The 13741-nt window shown below is 52.6% G+C and overlaps 1 pseudogene; it reads right to left on the bottom strand.

Annotated features, from left to right (window-relative positions):
* Positions 1 to 3260: 3260 nt before the first annotated feature.
* On the bottom strand, positions 3261 to 13612 carry LOC134015053 (far upstream element-binding protein 3-like; annotated as a pseudogene).
* Between the last annotated feature and the right edge of the window lie 129 nt (positions 13613 to 13741).

The raw sequence follows: 13741 nt of genomic DNA, 5'->3' as shown, positions 1-13741 counted from the left end.
CTATTAGACACACACACTCTCTCTCCCTGGGTCTATTAGACACACACTCTCTCTCTCCCTGGGTCTATTAGACACACACACACACTCTCTCTCTCTCCCTGAGTCTATTAGACACACACACACACTCCCTGGGTCTATTAGACACACACACACTCCCTGGGTCTATTAGACACACACACACTCCCTGGGTCTATTAGAGACACGTACACACACTCCGTGTCACACACATTAGTGAGCAGAGACCCGGCCAATAAAAACCTGCTGACCAGATTCCCCCCCCGCCGCGCCCCCCCCCCCCCTGGCTTCCTGTCTCCTTAACAGCCGTTTACCCTCTTACATGTGATCACCGGAAGGCTCTAGAAGTCTGACGTCAATCACGCCTCATCACCGCCTGGGGACACGGTGCTGCCGTGGCAGTGGTTGCCGGGGACCTGTAGCGAGGGTGACAACCGTGTCAAGGTGAAGTATTGTTCATCTTGAGTGGCTGTCTATATCCTGGTCTTTCACTCAGGAGAATTACCTACCCGCAAATAGACATGGGATTATCTGTTTAGTATATAGTGATAGGTGTGACGTTATGTGCGTTTGATTGGGTGGTGAAACACACATTAAACTGGGAAAAATCTGGCGTGAAAATGTGTTAATGTGGACTACCAGTGACTTGACATTGAAATTAAACTCGACACATATCCTTGGGAGAAATAGATTTGGGTAAAACGTAAGCTTTGAAACGTTTCAACACACTAAGAAAGTGTCAACATTTGCAATCCCCTTTCTCTTGGAAGTCACACATTACCAAGACCTCGAATTGGAAAATGGCTCAGAAATACTTTTTATTTCATCTGTGGTATTTTATGAGGAAGTTCAAGGGCTGTGGAACTTTGTTTTTCTTTAATTTAGTTGTGAGTTGTTCTGAGTTCACTACACCCTGACGTTTCAGTAGGACTTCCACCAAAACATTAAATTGATTATATTATTTGTTGAATTATATTAGGGAGTCAGGTGGCTGAGCGGTTAGGGAGTTGGGCTAGTAATCAGAAGGTTGCCAGTTCGATTCCCGGCTGTGCCAAATGACGTTGTGTTGTTGGGCAAGGCACTTCACCCTACTTGCCTCGGGGGGAATGTCCCTGTACTTACTGTAAGTCGCTCTGGATAAGAGCGTCTGCTAAATGTAATGTATTACTGTAGCTCGGGGGGAATGTCCCTGTACTTACTGTAAGTCGCTCTGGATAAGAGCGTCTGCTAAATGTAATGTATTACTGTAGACTCGGGTTACTCTCAAACAAACGGTGAATCTTGGACAAATTTTTATTCTTAAATGTTTCTATCACTCTCACACTTCAACCACTCCCCCTCCTCCTCCACCACTCCCCCCCTCCTCCACCACTCCCCCCTCCTCCTCCACCACTCCCCCCTCCTCCTCCTCCACTCCTCCTCCCACTCCCCCTCCCACCACCACTCCCCCCTCCTCCACCACTCCCCCCTCCTCCCTCCTCCCTCCACTCCCCCCTCCCCTCCACTCCCCCTCCTCCTCCACTCCCCACCACTCCCCTCCTCCTCCACCACTCCCCCTCCCCCCCCTCCACCTCCTCCCACTCCTCCCTCCTCCTCCACCACTCCCCCTCCTCCACCACTCCCCCCTCCTCTCCACTCCCCCTCCTCCACCACTCCCCCTCCTCCTCCACTCCCCCCTCCTCCTCCTCCACTCCTCCCTCCTCCTCCACTCTCCCTCCTCCTCCACTCCCCCTCCTCCACCACTCCCCCCTCCTCCTCCACTCCCCCCTCCTCCTCCACTCCCCCCTCCTCCTCCTCCACTCCCCCTCCTCCACCACTCCCCCCTCCTCCTCCACTACCCCCTCCTCCACACTCCCCCCTCCTCCTCCACCACTCCCCCCTCCTCCTCCTCCACTCCCCGCTCCTCCACCACTCCCCCCTCCTCCACCACTCCCCCCTCCTCCTCCACTCCCCCCTCCTCCACCCTCCCCCTCCTCTCCACTCCCCCCTCCTCCACCACTCCCCCCTCCTCCTCCACTCCCCCCTCCTCCTCCTCCACTCCTCCCTCCTCCTCCACTCTCCCCTCCTCCTCCACTCCCCCCTCCTCCACCACTACCCCCTCCTCCTCCACTCCCCCCTCCTCCACCACTCCCCCCTCCTCCTCCACTCCCCCCTCCTCCTCCACTCCCCCCTCCTCCACCACTCCCCCCTCCTCCTCCACTCCCCCTCCTCCACCCGCTCCCCCCTCCTCCTCCGCTCCCCCCTCCTCCTCCACTCCCCCCTCCTCCTCCACCACTCCCCCCTCCTCCTCCTCCACTCCTCCTCCACTCCCCGCTCCTCCACCACTCCCCCCTCCTCCACCACTCCCCCCTCCTCCTCCACTCCCCCCTCCTCCTCCACTCCCCCCTCCTCCTCCTCCACTCCTCCCTCCTCCTCCACTCTCCCCTCCTCCACCACTACCCCCTCCTCCTCCACTCCCCCCTCCTCCCCACCACTCCCCCCTCCTCCTCCACTCCCCCCTCCTCCTCCTCCACTCCCCCCTCCTCCACCACTCCCCCCTCCTCCTCCACTCCCCCCTCCTCCACCACTCCCCCCTCCTCCTCCACTCCCCCCTCCTCCTCCTCCACTCCCCCCTCCTCCTCCACTCCCCCCTCCTCCTCCACTCCCCCCTCTCCATAACTCTAACCTCTGGGGGGGGAGAAAACGTTTTTCATCATTTCTAGTAGGAAACTATCCAGACAGACAGATACGGACCCAGGTAAACAGAAGCTCACATCCTTTAGAGTCTAGATTTATTTGAAGCAAGGTACACAGCAACACAACTGGGAGACGAGAAGTCATTCCTACTTCAGCCTGGCGCGGTTAGTCTCCTCTGTTTGTTTAACAGTACAAAAATAAAGATTCTATATTGTTCGCCACGAGTTGTGGCTAATTATTATTATTTTTGAGTCAAAACAGTTCAAAGTAAGCGTAGAAATTAACTAGTGAGAATATATATTGCCTCTATTTGTGTACATGGCATAGAAAACTTTACACAGAAGATATGGTTGTTAGGATGCAGCCCAGAAGAGATATGGTTGTTAGGGTGCAGACCCCCCCCCCCTCCCCCCTCCCAGTCTATGGGCTTGTGCCGGCCAATCAGAAGGCAGCAGACGACTCAAAAACAGGAATGCGTTTTCACAAAAGCCCACCATCTCATCGACTGCCCCCCGCCCACCTCCCCAACACCCCGTTTTTGTCAACAAAACATCATCCTTCACCCCCCCTTCCCTGTGTCTTTTAAATACATGGTTTATTTCATAATTTGTGCATATAGGAAACAGGTTCTAGAAAAAGAAGAACTGAGAGCACAGTTATACCGTCCCCAAGCCTCACTCCTACAAAATAAAAGTCCACTGTGAGTAACAAGATAAATCTTAGGCCCCGCCCGCACTGAGAACGTCAGATGGGGGGGGGAGGAGAAGGGGGGAGTCACTAGTCAACATCTGAAATACAAAACCCTCAGAACAGGTAGGGTGACAGGTAAGGAGGAGGAGGGGCTTAGCAGTCTGGAGGAAGAGCACGTGCTGGTTAGATTTGCACTTGGTGAAGACGCAGCATCAAATTCACAAACACTTTAACCCATATGTCTGAGCAGCGAGTCACACACAGGAGAGAGGGGGAGGGAGGGAGAGAGAGAGGGAGGGAGGGGGGAGGGATAGAATGACTGATGCCAGATTCACATGAACATTTCTTATTTCGACAAATAGACTTAAATATAGCATGAGGAGAAATACCATAACAATATTCAATCAAACTCATCATAAACGTTCAATAACAGATCATTTTGAGAAGCACTTTATCTATCACACGAAATAATAAAAACGCAAGATTTATAAATGTAGGAGGAAGGAAATCTATATTCATCTCCACACTGAAATAAAGATATTGCAACCTCCCTGAACACACAACAAAGACTGAGCAATCAAAATGGGATAAATAAGGAATTAGAAACCATACCAGTAATTTAGTACAAAAAAAAAATTCTCCAGACAGTTGTACATTACATGTCAATCTCACAACATTAAAATGTTCGACGTAAAAAACACTAAATCAAACCGAACCTCTGTGACGCCCTGCCCTTATTCAGGAGCCTTCAGACTGCTAAGCCCTGTGAAGCCACACCTTTATTTAGCCAAAAGAAACACACAAAATAAGGACACAAAAAGAATGAAATAAAAAGATTATACTGCATTTTGTTCAAAGCCACACTGATACATGTTCAAGTTTGATGGAAAACAAAACCAAAAAGGTTGTGTTTTCAAGACCAGAGACTAACCTCCCCAAAACAATTACCAGGTGAAATATCCATTTTACGTAATAAAACATAAAAATAAAAAAAATACATTGGAAATAAAAAATAAAGGGAAAGTGAAAACGTCTGATTTTTTTTCTTCAATTAATATTATTTTTTTTTTAGTCATTCTAAAGCGAGTGTGTTACAAAAAAGAAAATTAATGCGCAAAGCCGTTGAAAATATCTTCTAAACCTCAATAGTACTGTTAACGGTTGTCTTCCTTGTCCTCAATCGCTCCAAACTCTTCTCTGTGGAGATGGTGTCTAGTGGTCCTGAGAACACACACACACACACTTCAGAACACAGTGTGTGTGTTACCTGGCTGGTGTGTGTTACCTGGCTGGTGTGTGTGTGTTACCTGGCTGGTGTGTGTGTGTGTGTTACCTGGCTGGTGTGTGTGTGTGTTACCTGGCTGGTGTGTGTGTGTGTTACCTGGCTGGTGTGTGTGTGTGTGTTACCTGGCTGGTGTGTGTGTGTGTTACCTGGCTGGTGTGTGTGTGTGTTACCTGGCTGGTGTGTGTGTGTGTTACCTGGCTGGTGTGTGTGTGTTTGTGTTACCTGGCTGGTGTGTGTGTGTTTGTGTTACCTGGCTGGTGTGTATGTGTTTGTGTTACCTGGCTGGTGTGTGTGTGTGTGTTACCTGGCTGGTGTGTGTTACCTGGCTGGTGTGTGTGTGTTTGTGTTACCTGGCTGGTGTGTGTGTTACCTGGCTGGTGTGTGTGTTACCTGGCTGGTGTGTGTGTTACCTGGCTGGTGTGTGTGTGTGTTACCTGGCTGGTGTGTGTGTGTGTTACCTGGCTGGTGTGTTTGTGTTACCTGGCTGGTGTGTTTGTGTTACCTGGCTGGTGTGTGTGTGTGTGTTACCTGGCTGGTGTGTGTGTGTGTTACCTGGCTGGTGTGTGTGTGTGTGTGTTACCTGGCTGGTCTGTGTGTGTTACCTGGCTGGTGTGTGTGTGTTACCTGGCTGGTGTGTGTGTGTGTTACCTGGCTGGTGTGTGTGTGTGTGTGTTACCTGGCTGGTGTGTGTGTGTGTTACCTGGCTGGTGTGTGTGTGTGTTACCTGGCTGGTGTGTGTGTGTGTTACCTGGCTGGTGTGTGTGTGTGTGTGTTACCTGGCTGGTGTGTGTGTGTGTTACCTGGCTGGTGTGTGTGTGTGTTACCTGGCTGGTGTGTGTGTGTGTGTGTTACCTGGCTGGTGGGGGCGGAGGGCCAGAGGTACGCCCCCTGCTGTCTGTAGTACTCTGCTACAGCCGCTCCATACTCTGGGACAGGGCTCTGCTGGGACGACTGACCTACACACACACACGCACGAGAACACACACACACGTGTAAGAAAAATACACCCAATAAGAGAATAAAGAGAGAGAAGAAAACAGAAAGAGAGAGGTAGAGAGACAGAGAGGTAAAGAGATATTAAGGTAAAGATAGAGAGAGGTAGAGACAGAGAGAGGTAGAGGTAGAGGGCTGGAGACATCACACCTAGTTTCTTATAATACTGCTCCCATGCTTTGGAGTAGTCCATCTGCCCAGCCTGGGAACCATTGTGACCTGGAGACACATACAACGGTACAGCACACAATAAGAGACACATACAACGGTACAGCACACAATAAGAAGAATATATTTTTTAGTGTGTGTGTGTACGTACTGGGGTCAGTGTGTGTGTATGTGTGTGTGTACGTACTGGGGTCAGTGTGTGTGTACGTACTGGGGTCAGGCTGGCCAGCTGCCTGCCAGGTTTGGTAGGTGGTTCCCCATCCGCCCGTCATGAATGCCTGGGCACCACCGCTGCAACACAACACACACACACACACACACATCAGTACTGCACGCATACACACACACACGCACACACACAGCAGGGGGAGGTGTACCTCTGGTGTGTGGCTGCAGGCTGGGTGAAGGGGCTGAATCCAAACCCTCCGTTGCTCATGATGCCTGAACCCTGGAGACACAGAGTTAGAACATGGCCGTCTTCAACATCACAATGCATGGAGTGTCCATGGAGTGTCCATGGAGTGTCCATGGAGTGTCCATGGTGTGTGTGTGTACCCCTATCTTGTCCATGGAGTGTCCATGGTGTGTGTGTGTACCCCTATCTTGTCGTCTATGAGCTGGCGTGCCAGGTCCATCTGAGGGGCGGTGCCGCGCAGCGTGAACACCCTGACGCTGGGGTCTGTGCTGGGCGGAGGGTTCCTCTGTAGCTCCACGTGGGCCCCAGACTGCTGGTTGATGCTCTTGATGGTGTCCCCCCCTGACACACACACACAAACACAGCAAGTGAAGAGATATTGAGTACAGCCAGGCTGCTTTTGAGACTGAGGGTCTCCTCCCCCTCTCCCTCCATGGGCGAGGGACACCCACATTCAGACATCCGTTAGCACCTTCTTCCCTACAAGCAGACACTCTATTGACCCTACTTGACACCACGCTGAAAAGGCCTCCTAACCTTCCCCCTCCCCTCGCCTCTGACCCTCCCCTCGGCCCTGTGCCAGCCCCAATAGACTCCTAGGAGCATGAAGCCATTGTGCTCCAGATGAACCCTGCTTGATGAACCCATGAGGAGGGCAGCAGAGACAGGCAGGCTGGAGACACCAGAGCAGCACACAGGGCTCCCTCCCTGTCTCCACACACACACACACACACACACACAGTTGTACGTGTACAGTCATATTCAATGCAGGGAGTCATACATGTTTAGCAAAGTGTGTGTTTGTGTGTTTGTGTATGTGGCAAGGGGGGGGTGGGGGCATTTGATTGGGGTGGAGCAGAGGATGGTTTGTGTCTGGGGGGTATTTAGAGACTGGGGGGTAACAGAGGGGGGGGGGCGTGGCTCCTGTATGGCTAAGACATTAATCACCATCGGCCAATAGAGAGGCTTGACAGCACCACCAGTTCATCCTCCTGCTCCCAGCCTGTCAGACATATGGACCTGCTACACACACACACACATGCTCTCTCACACACACATGCTCTCTCACACACACACACACATGCTCTCTCACACACACACACACATGCTCTCTCACACACACACACACATGCTCTCTCACACACACACACACATGCTCTCTCACACACACACACACATGCTCTCTCACACACACACACACATGCTCTCTCACACACACACACATGCTCTCTCACACACACACACACATGCTCTCTCACACACACACACACATGCTCTCTCACACACACACACACATGCTCTCTCACACACACACACACATGCTCTCTCACACACACACACACATGCTCTCTCACACACACACACACATGCTCTCTCACACACACACACACATGCTCTCTCACACACACACACACATGCTCTCTCACACACACACACACATGCTCTCTCACACACACACACACATGCTCTCTCACACACACACACACATGCTCTCTCACACACACACACACATGCTCTCTCACACACACACACACATGCTCTCTCACACACACACACACATGCTCTCTCACACACACACACACATGCTCTCTCACACACACACACACATGCTCTCTCTCACACACACACACACATGCTCTCTCACACACACACACACATGCTCTCTCACACACACACACACATGCTCTCTCACACACACACACACATGCTCTCTCACACACACACACACATGCTCTCTCACACACACATGCTCTCTCACACACACACACACATGCTCTCTCACACTTGACATTTGTGCAGCTTTGCCTTTTCATTACCTCCCCCCTCCTCCCAACACCAGTCAACCAGTGAATGGTCAATGACTTTTAAATAGGGGCCAATAGAGTGAGTATGAATGGCTAATAAGCTCATTCATCCTGTCAACCCTCCCCTCCCAGCTCTCTGGATAGGGGGAGAGGCAGGGGGGGAGGCGGGGGGGAGCAGGCCCAGACAGGAGGCAGAGCGTAGGAGGTAGGACATAAGGGAGGAGAACAGGCCTGTGCTTGAGAGAGAGAGAGGCGGGGAGGGAGAGAGAGAGGGAGAAACAATTAAGGAGAAAGTGCAGGGTAAGGTAAGAAAGAAATAAGGGGAGAGGAGAGCATTGCTCGGCCGCCCAGGTACTTGTGACACATTAGAGACTTTCAGTCTTTTACCTTGACAGACAGCTAATGGACCGAGGAGAGGGAGAGACGAACGAAGAGGGAGAGAAAGGAAAAGAGAGAGAGGGATGGAGGCAGAGAAAGGCAGAGGGAGAGAGGAGGAGAGATCAACATGATAAAAGGCTCGCTTGGCTTCTCAAGGCTGACCTCTGAAAGAGGCATGTATGGTTGTGTTCATCCATGCAGCAGTGTGTGTGTGTGTGTGTTTGTAATAGTATATTTAACAGTAATGAAGGTTGTACGACCCTAACCTCACACCCATTATTCCTGTAATCTCACAAGTGCGTGTGTGTTTGTGAGTGTGTGCTTACGTGTATGTACGTGTGTGTCTATGTGTTAGCCCCTACCTTTGCCAATCACCAGGCCACACTTGTCAGCAGGTATGGTGTATGTCACTTCCTGTAGTCCTCCAGGTGAACCCAGGTTCCAGTCCCCTCTGACCCGGCCACGCCCCCTCGCCCCGGCCACGCCCCCAAACCCATCTCTGTCCTGCAGACACGGCACAGGATCAGGAAGAGTCTGGATTTGTGTGTGTGGTGTGTGTGTGTGTGGTGTGTGTGTGGTGTGTGTGTGTGGTGTGTGTGTGTGGTGTGTGTGTGTGTGTGTTTGTGTGGTGTGTGTTGTGTGTGTTGTGTGTGGTGTGTGTGTGTGTTGTGTGTGGTGTGTGTGTGCGGTGTGTGTGTGCGGTGTGTGCGTGTGGTGTGTGTGCGTGTGGTGTGTGTGCGTGTGTGTGTGTGGTGTGTGTGTGTGTGGTGTGTGTGTGGTGTGTGTGTGTGTGTGTGGTGTGTGTGTGTGTTTGTGTGTGGTGTGTGTGTGTGTTTGTGTGTGGTGTGTGTGTGTGTGGTGTGTGTGGTGTGTGTGGTGTGTACCTGAGCGGTCTGGATCAGCTCGTTGATGAGGTGTACAGCGTGCTGGCAGCGGTCAGACTGACCCATCACCATGGCAACACGTTCAGGGCTGATCCCGTCGTCTGGCAACAACAACAACAAGGTTACAGGCATCAACAGGTTTAACATGCAACACCCTAACATGCTACACCCTAACATGCTACACCCTAACGTGCTACACCCTAACGTGCTACACCCTAACATGCTACACCCCTAACATGCTACACCCTAACATGCTACACCCTAACATGCTACACCCTAACATGCTACACCCCTAACATGCTACACCCTAACATGCTACACCCTAACATGCTACACCCTAACATGCTACACCCAAACATGCTACACCCAAACATGCTACACCCTAACATGCTACACCCCTAACATGCTACACCCAAACATGCTACACCCAAACATGCTACACCCAAACATGCTACACCCAAACATGCTACACCCAAACATGCTACACCCTAACATGCTACACCCAAACATGCTACACCACTAACATGCTACACCCTAACATGCTACACCCAAACATGCTACACCCCTAACATGCTACACCCAAACATGCTACACCCAAACATGCTACACCCCTAACATGCTACACCCTAACATGCTACACCCTAACATGCTACACCCTAACATGCTACACACAAACCTTTAACTATTTACCAAACTCCCTTCCTCTCATATTCACATGTGCGCACACACACACACACCTCCAGCAGACACACACACCTCCAGCAGACACACACACACCTGGTTTGAACTGGATCCTGACCCCGGCATCGTTCTGGATCTTCTTGATCATGTCTCCACTCCTGCCGATCACGATGCCCACTGCAAACCTGGGCACTGCCACCTGGGCACACACACACAGGTCAGTTGCTAGGTCATGTGATGCGTTCCTCCCCTCCCTGCCCCCTCCTCCCCCCTGGGTGCTTACGTCCAGGGTGCTGCCCCCCAGCCTAGGGTTGAAGTCGTTCCTCCCAGACCTGAAGTCTCCCTGGTCCTTCTCCCTGATGATCTCCAGAACCAGCTCCCGAGCTTGCTGAAGGGGGGGGAGGTGAATGAAGACTTCCGAACATACAAACCTGTGTGAGGTGATAAAGTGATGTGATTGGCTGTGTGGGCTGTGTGGGCGGGGCTCACCTGGACCTTGTAAGGATCACCTGAGATCCTGAGGGGCTTGTCTGCTCCTGTGGGCATCGGTCCATCCTGGATCATCATCATCTTCACCCCCGCTCGCTCCTGAATCACACACCACCACCATCATCATCATCACCACCATCAACATTATCATCATCACCTTCATCATCACCACCATCAACATTATCAACATCATCACCACCATCACCTCCCCCGCCCCCCCCCCCCCCCCCCCTCACCTGCAGCTGTTTGATGGTGTCGCCCCCCCGGCCGATGACCAGACCCACTTTACTGGCAGAATCAGCATCTCCTGGACCGAACTGCCCCCCTCGCCGTCGCCATGGAAACCAGGGCCGCTCCGACAGCGCTCCACGATCTGACCTGAGCATCCTCTTAGCCTGCCTGGGGGGGGGGAGGAGGAGGAGGAAGACGGGGGGAGGGGAGGGGGGGAGGGAAAGAGGAGGGGGGGAGGGGAGGAGTGAACACACTTTTTTAAACAGAAGTCCAGTGTTGTGAAGTGTGTGTGTGTGTGTGTGTGTGTGTGTGTGTGTGAAGAGGACTTACTCAATGCTCTCTGGAGTTCCTGTCAGTGAGCAGGGTCTCTCTCCATCATACCTCCACTCTCTAGGAACACGAACACACACACACACACAGCATTAGACCTTCAGTGTCTCAAGCAATGCAGGTAGCTAGATACCACACACACACAGTTTTCTTACCGGAGGCTATCTGTATCTTACACCCTGACTCCAGGCTGGATTCTGGTGATCTGCTCTCCTCCTCGACCAATGACTAGAGAGGAGGGGGAGAGTGAGAGTTTAGAGGAGATTAAAGAGGCGAGGGGGAGGGGGAAGGGAGAGAGAGGAGAGGAGAGACGTCTCCATCAGCTGGGTTAGTGAGACCTAACAGACTGAGGGTCCTCAGCAGACTTACTGAATCCAACCATTCTATCAGGCACTTTGTAGTCTTCTGTTATCACCCTGAGGAAAGACAAAGACACACCATTTAGTCACTGTGTGTACTCGTGTGTGTGCATGTGTGTGTGTGCACGTGTGTTTGTGTGTGCACACATGTGTGTGTGTGTTTGGTTGAGTACATGCTGTATCCATTCAAGAGGATTCCATTAGAAACATCTACAGTCTCAGCCCCAAGGACGAGAGCTGATAAATATGTTTACGATCGTGCGCGCGCACACACACACACACACACACACCTCTATTTGCAAAACAAGACAAGGATGCAGAGGGCAGATCGTTATCTAGGCCTGACTAGCTCACAGGTCCCCTGCTGTGCTGTGCGTGTGTGTGTGTGTGTGAGTGATCGACAGGGGCAGGGTGGTATTACACCAAATAGCTGAATCAATATCTTTCTCCTGGCACACGAATATCATGCTTCAACCAGCCAGCCAGTCACTCAGTCAGTTCTTACCTCTGGTGTCCCATGGCTGCTAGCTGGTTACCTGCAGAGACATGAGAGGAAGGAGGGGGGATGACGGACAGAGAGATACAGCAGGAAGAATACAGTAGAAATGGTAGGATGGGAGAGGGGAGGGGAGGAGGGGAATAAGGGAGAGGGGAGGGGAGGAGGGGAGAGAGGGAAATAAGGGGGAGGGGAGGGGAGGAGGGGAGAGGGAGAATAAGGGAGAGTTGAGGGGAGGGGGGAGAGAGGGAGAATAGGGAGAGGGGAGGGGAGGAGAGAGGGAGAATAAGGTGGAGGGGAGAGAGAGGGAGAATAAGGGAGGGGAGGGGAGAGGGAGAATAAGGGAGAGGGGAGGGGAGGAGGGGAGAGAGGAGAATAAGGGAGAGGGGAGGGGAGGAGAGGGAGAATAAGGGAGAGTTGAGGGGAGGAGGGGAGAGAGGGAGAATAAGGGAGAGGGGGAGGGGAGGAGAGAGGGAGAATAAGGGAGGGAGGGGAGAGGGAGAATAAGGGAGGGGAGGGGAGAGGGAGAATAAGGGAGAGGGGAGGGGAGATGGGAGGGGAGACAGGGAGAATTAAGGGGAAAGGGGAGGGGAGGAGGGGAGAGAGGAGAATAAGGGAGAGGGGAGGAGGAGAGAGGGAGAATAAGGAGAGGGAGGAGGGAGAGGGAGAATAAGGGAGAGGGGAGGAGGGAGAGAGGGAGAATAAGGGAGAGGGGAGGGGCGGAGGGAGGAGAGGGAGAATAAGGGAGAGGGGAGGTTAGAAAGTCAAACTTGTCTTCATGAAACCAAAACAAAGACATAACCAACACTGAGAACTCAAAAAAAGCCTCCCTCCCTCCTCCCCCATCCTCCCCTCGCTCTCCTCCCTCCCTCCTCCCCCATCCTCCCCTCGCTCTCCTCCCTCCCACCTCCCACACCCTGTTCTCTCTCTCCCTCCCTCCTCCCACACCCTGTTCTCTCTCTCCCTCCCTCCTCCCACACCCTGTTCTCTCTCTCCCTCCCTCCTCCCACACCCTGTACTCTCTCCTCCCTCCCTCCTCCCCCCATCCTTCCCCCCTCCTCCTTCTCCTGTCTCCCCCCTCCAAGGAAGACTGACCGCCACACAGATTGATCAATATTGTGCTATATTGGAGGAACAGCGGGTGACCACACACGCATCCACAGAATCCCCATGCTGGCTGTGACCGGGACTAACGGCCAGCCGCACTCTACAATTGGGTGACGGGCTGTGATAATGGCGTGTGATTGGACGTCAGTCTGGGGTAATAGCCAGCAATTGAGTGACCTTCCCAGGTAATGAGTGTATTATCTCTGTAGGGGTGGTGGGTGGGGACAGAGGGGTCTCCGTGGTTACCAACAGGCAGTATGGAGATAAACTGGAGTGGGCTCCTGTAACAGTCCTGATGAGTTAAGATCAACACTACTGGGGGTGGGTGTGTGGAGAGGTGTGTGTGTGTGTGTGGAGAGGTGTGTATGAGTGTCTGACCTGTGTAGGCGTAGAGGGAGGGGTCGACGCCCGGCGGAGAACTGTTCATGTGGGACATAGGCTCCGCCCCCATTTTAGCAGCCATCTGGACAAAGAGCACAGGACAGCAGTCAACACCAAGACATCCACCAGTCAACACCAGACACATCCACCAGTCAACACCAGACACACCCACCAGTCAACACCAGACACACCCACCAGTCAACACCAGACACACCACTCTGTCAACACCAGACACATCCACCAGTCACCAGACCACCCACCAGTCAACACCAGACACACCCACCAGTCAACACCAGACACACCCACCAGTCAACAACAGACACATCCACTGTCAACACCAGACTCAGCTACCAGACAC

This window comes from Osmerus eperlanus, chromosome 28, assembly GCF_963692335.1.
Source record: "Osmerus eperlanus chromosome 28, fOsmEpe2.1, whole genome shotgun sequence".
Lineage (NCBI taxonomy): Eukaryota > Metazoa > Chordata > Actinopteri > Osmeriformes > Osmeridae > Osmerus > Osmerus eperlanus.
Note: the sequence above shows the minus strand (reverse complement) of the source record. Positions and strands in the feature narration are given on the sequence as shown.